We start from the raw sequence: 6,099 nt of genomic DNA, 5'->3' as shown, positions 1-6,099 counted from the left end.
CATCCTGCTTGTAATAATTACAGAAGGATGGAAAAAGAATTGAATGACTTGTCACCCTGGGAGTAATATTATCAGCAGTGTAAACCGAGACAAAAAAGGGTTTTAGAACAGAAAGCAAGTTCCAAGATGGGATTGTTGTTCTGTACCATTATGGAGTTTTGGCATAATATATTATTAGCAGTCTTGATCATTCAAGGATTCGACTATTGAATTTTTTTTCCTTTCTTTTGAAAAAGGAAAGAAGCAAGTATTGTATACAGGATAATACAGTGTGATTGTGTTTTGTTTTATTTTATTTATTTATTTTCACAGATTAAGGTGTGATTGTTGTTCTGTAGCATTATGGAGTTATAACGCTTCCTTCATTTTCTTTTAGGTTTAGAGGGTACATAGTCAAATGTCAAATTGTGCCCATTGCTTTTAGGTGGATTTGCCGTTCAGAGTCCTAAAAGTGGTATCACAGTAAAAAGGAAAATGCTATTTGTACTTATAATTTATACTCACATAACTATACATGCTAACGTGTGCTGAAGATTGTAAAATTTAAAATTCATAATTTGACAAAATGTACGTGAAATTGTATGTAGCAATATTTTAATCAAAAGTCACCAATTCCTAGCTTAAGTATCTTCGTGAGGGAGAGATGGGAGGAATATCCACAATAATGCTTAAATTTAAGGGGATGCTTGGGGAATGAGATAAGATAAAAATTTTATAAATAGTAATAAGATGGTTTATAAATAGTAATGAGATAGTTTGAATTAAGTATTTTGTTGGTTTTGGGAAAGGAAAGAGAAAAAGTTGAATAAAAACTATTATAAAGTTAAAATATTGTTATAATATAGTTTTTAAATATTATTTTTATTTTGATATTTGAAAAAGTTGAATTGTTTTTTTTTTTTTTTTTTAATTTGAAAAAGTTGTAACAATGAATTTGAAAGTGTTTGCATTTGAATGATATTTTGGAAGGAAATGAGATGGGATGGGATTAGAAATACCTCTAAACATCTTCTAACTGTTAGGGGTTAAAATCTCCTAACCCATAAGCCCACACCAGGCTCAACCCATTAAAGGGTCACTATTAAGAAGTAAATAGGAAGAGAGAATGGGGAAACAAGGAGAAGTAAATGTCAGTTGAGAAGAGAGAGAAAGGGAAAGAAGAATAAAAAGGGATAGGACATGTGCACATGGGGGACCAAACAAGAGGGGAAGATCGGTGTCAAGGGAAAAGATGAAAAAATGAGAAATGAGGGAAAACAAGTCAGACATGCAAGGGAGGAGTGAGATAAGGCTACCGTTCTTCAATACTCCCAAGGCCTGGATAAAAAAGGGATAGATCGGATGAGATAGGGACTCCTTCATCTTCTTCAACGGGAGGACGAAAGCTTCGAAGAGAGGATCTTCTCTAGAAAATAGTTCTCTGACTTCTATTGTACAGTGAGAAATGAGAGATCATGAGAGATTGTAAAATACTCATATTATAATGGATTTGCCCATAAATAATCGGTGGACATAGTGCCTGTGCCCAACCACATAAATCCGTGTCTTCATCTCTTTTTATATATCTTGTATTTATTTTCTATTCACTGCTATGAATGTATGTACAGACACCGATAGAGGTCCGTATCGTCACAATGGGTCGAGAATGACTATTTCTCTTATTTTGGCTAATTTTGGTAACATTTGGCACCATCTATGGGGTCCAATTTATTTTCCAGCATGCGAAATAATCTCCAAATAAGCAGATAAATTTTTTTCCCAAATAAGTATTCTTAGCTTTTCCCTCCTTATTTTTATTAATGGCACTGTTACCAAAAATTGAGCGAGTAAACTTTTCCTCATCCATGCAGTTAAGGGTACTGTACATTCAAGTGCATAGTACATAAAACACATGCATCCAGTGGGTAGCGCCCGGGAAGGAATTTCCTCAGTAAAGAAAGGTCCCTCACCACAAGGAGATTTGCACAGTACAAGTGGCACATGCACCCAATGTGTAATTGAGTACCCAGTACATGTCCCACATGCACCCATTATGCACACTACTACACAATGCATGCATCACATAACCAGTTGTGCATGGCATGCAAAGTGCCGTGTGTGATAGGTATACCATCCTACCGGCCACATGGGAGATGGGGAAGTAGTAGGCAGCCACCATGGAGGTTGTTGACGGTTTCTATTTTCAGTGCCATAGTACCCCTTCCCAAACTACCATATTGGCCGAGCACCCATGTCCAAGGCGCAAAGCAGACGAGATGCTCACGATAGCGAGCATTTAAAGCTAGCCACCTCCCTCATGGTGGACAATGCTAGCCATCATGTTGGACACCCAGACAGAGTCATGGGCAACGGGTTTCGGGTGGTTCCACGTCGTTGAGCACTTAGAGGCTAGTGGGTTACTACCCGCCAACAGTCACAACTGTACACGTTGGCGCTTTCTACCTACGGTGTACTAGCCCTCAACAACAGAGAACGCCGGTGGGGCCTTTCCCACTATCCCCATCACTGTCCTCCTAGGCCATCTATCAAACGTTCCCCACAAGAAGCTTTCTCGAACACCCATCAATGTGCTTGGCAAGAAGCTTCCTCGACCTAAGCTTTCCTTAGCCACTATCTTTTTTGGCCATGAGTTGCTCAGCCTCTTGGAGTTATGTAATACTCGTCCTTGTGGTGAGATTTTAGAAAATAGTTTTAGAAAACAAGACGAAATTATTGAAATTTTAAAAACTTTTCATTTCCTTCCCAGGATATAAAAGATTCTACACTAAAAACCTAAAAGAGAGTTTTGTAGCAGCATTCATTAAAATAAAAAATACAAGTCCTTTTACAAAATATGATTTCATACATTTATTTAAAACTGTCTAAGCTTCTGTCTCATTTTCCTTTGGCCGTGCTATCCAGACACTTCGTCCTCATTTTATTCTTGGGTAGGGCACACATAAAAATAAAATGAGTCGAATACTCACTAAGAATTATTTCATACTGTAAAAATATAAGAACATAGGTGTCATTTATACATTTCTCATTCATATACATATTTCACATAAAACATTTTCTTTCTTGAAAACATTACAAAGTAGAGTTTTTCTTTTAAAAGATTTTCATTCCTCAAAACATTTCCCTCCTTATACATTCCTTCATAAAAACTGAAATGTTTCATATATCCATTTACTCTTATCACTTTTCCTCTAGCCAGTACACATTGTTATGTGGGGTTAGCGGTATTTTGGAATTTTGCCCATGGCCACAAGTTGGGAATCCCTCAATCAGGTAGAAGTACTGAATGCACTACTAGTACTACTTATCATGCATTACAATCTACCCAGTCTATTGGTACTATCATTCATTCATTCATTTAGTTAGGGCCATCACGTAGCTTCATACGTTAAAACATTCAATTCTTTTTAATCTTTTCCTTTGCTTTCCTTTCATTCATTCATTTCATTCATTTCCTTTTCATTCATTAATCAATTTCATTTCATAACATAAATCATAAACATCATCATTTCGTTTCATGGAATATAAATACAATGAGTACCACATATAACATCTATACACATGCATATAACTATTTTTGGGGTGCATAAAAAGGGGCTGCCAAAGAAGGCTACTAGATACGTATATGTTAAAACATTAATACCTTATCTTACTTTCATAAAATGTCGTTCATTTCTAAGAAAACATTTCTTTTTTCTTCATTGCATAAACAAAATATTTTTCTTATAAAAGCATTTCATGTCAATTTTCTAAAGAAAAACGTTTCATTTTCATTTTTATAACATTTAGAAAACTTTAGAAGAGCATGAACATAATACTTACTTAGATTCCATGCCATTTTCATTTCATGCAGTCCATTCATGTGCATGTCAGATGACAACTATACATCCTCCAAAAATCTCTTTCAACTATTTACTTGCATATTTCTTTGTAATATTCCTAATTGTATAGACTTACACCCCTAGGCATTCATAGCTTCCATTTCATTACACTTGTACAAGTCACCATTCAATTCTTGAAGTATAATCATTTTCCATAAATCCTAAACCTAAACTACAAACCTAAAAGCCTAATTTCATTTTCTAACTAATAAAGCAAGTTTCTATGCTTCACTTTAACCACCAAACCACCACTTAACAAATTTTATAAGTTAGTCCCACTTCACCATTAAATCCAAACTACAAATACAATTCCCATACTCTATACACATACAATACAATCCAACATCAACTCAAGTTACTTTCTCATTTACAGACATATTACACAATCCAAATCAAACCTACATATATAATCCACCAAACATACACATGTCATACACCTTTATCACCTAAGATCAACATACAATTCTTTTAAAATCACTCATTTGTTTTTACAAGTTTCATCCATACTCAATACATTTAGAGTACACAAATCTGTCCATACTAGAATTATCAACATATATACAAGGTTTTCAAGCTTCACTAGTCAATTCAATATATGAAAAAACTCCAATACTTGGCACCAATTCACAACGTTTCACTTCAAACTTCCATACCCATAATCTGTTTTATAAAGTTACTAACATGCTGCATTGCTGAACAATACACTAGGATTGCTAGTGGTTTACTAAGTGCAAGTTGGGACCATCCAAGTTAATTATGAGGTTAAAGAAATGAAAGACTTAAAAGCTAACTTACTAAGCAAAATCCTCAAAAAGGAAAGAGGAATCATATCACATTCAGACAGCCACAACTCAATCGATTATCCTTGATTCATGTCTTCGTCTAAATCAACTTTTGTCACATAACAACCACTTGACCTCATAACTAATATAATCATACACCAAGTTCACAAAACAAAATCTGAAAATGCTCGTGTTCATCACCCATATTAATGCCTAATCCATATATCATTCAACTTCAACACAAATCCCAATACTTCAAAACATTCCACCTCCATCCAAACTTCATACATTCACATCAAATCTCTCAACACAATTCAATTATGTAGCATAGTTCAAAGTCGAGGATAATTAAGCAATTACAAAGTATTTACATACTCAAACATTAAGTACACCTAAAGCCAAAATATTAAACAATAAATCTGTCCAAATGCATACCATCCACTCCATTGCAATTCAAACCAACACATCTAATACATAAAATCTGCCCATAAAATTAATACACATACACCACACATTCACAAAACTTTGTATTTTCACGGCCTCTGCTACCTTGTTTTTTGTTTGTTTTGGTGTTTTGTTCATTTCATGTGAAGTCCATGGTGAGGTGATGAGCTGATGAGCGGTCGCAATATGAGGCAAAGAGCTGAGAGCGGCGGGCGATGCTACAGCCGACCTTCGCTGTGGAGGTTGTTCTGGTCCGTACGCAAGCTGGGTGCTTGTGTCGTTGGGGCTCGTGATGCCGATTGCCTGTGGAGGGTGTGTCGTCGGAGCTCATGCTGTGATGCCCCGCTTTTACGTGTATTTTCACTGAATAGTTGTTTTTAATTTAATTAATATAGTGGTTTATTTATTTTAAATTATTGTGTTTTAAATTGATTTTTAATTTATTTGCTGCGGTGTTTAATTTATTTAGTCGTTTTATGGTTTTTAAAATCGTTTTCGGCGGATCTGTTTTGGTTTTCGGAGTGAGGACTGGACCTCATTTCTTTTCCATCATCTTTTCTTTTTCTCTTTTCTTTTTTTTCTTCTTTCTCTTTTTTCTTCTTTTTCTTTCTTTTCTCTCCTCCTCGGTTCTCTCTCTCGCGCGACACACTCTCTCTCCTCTCCCTCACGCCGTTCCGTCCAGCCACCCAGGACAGCCGTGAGCCACACCACCACCACCGTTTTCTTCCCCTCCCTCCGGTGAACCACCCCACCAACTTTCATCCCCAACCGTGCCGCCATTTAGCTGAAAAACCACTATCAAGCCACACGGTTTTAGCTCCGATTTGCCGCCGTCGCTCCATCTCCGGCCACCACCTCTTCACCACTTTATCACCGACTCCTTGCCGTCCTAACCCACCCATTTCCGGCCTCATTCCGTCATCGGAGCAGCTCCCACGAGCTAGCTTTCTGATTTGGGTATTTTGGCCTTCCTCCTCCGTTTTCGCCGCCACCCA

Source organism: Carya illinoinensis, chromosome 8, assembly GCF_018687715.1.
Source record: "Carya illinoinensis cultivar Pawnee chromosome 8, C.illinoinensisPawnee_v1, whole genome shotgun sequence".
NCBI lineage: Eukaryota > Viridiplantae > Streptophyta > Magnoliopsida > Fagales > Juglandaceae > Carya > Carya illinoinensis.
The sequence above is the reverse complement of the archived record's forward strand: the minus strand, read 5'-3'. Positions refer to the sequence as shown.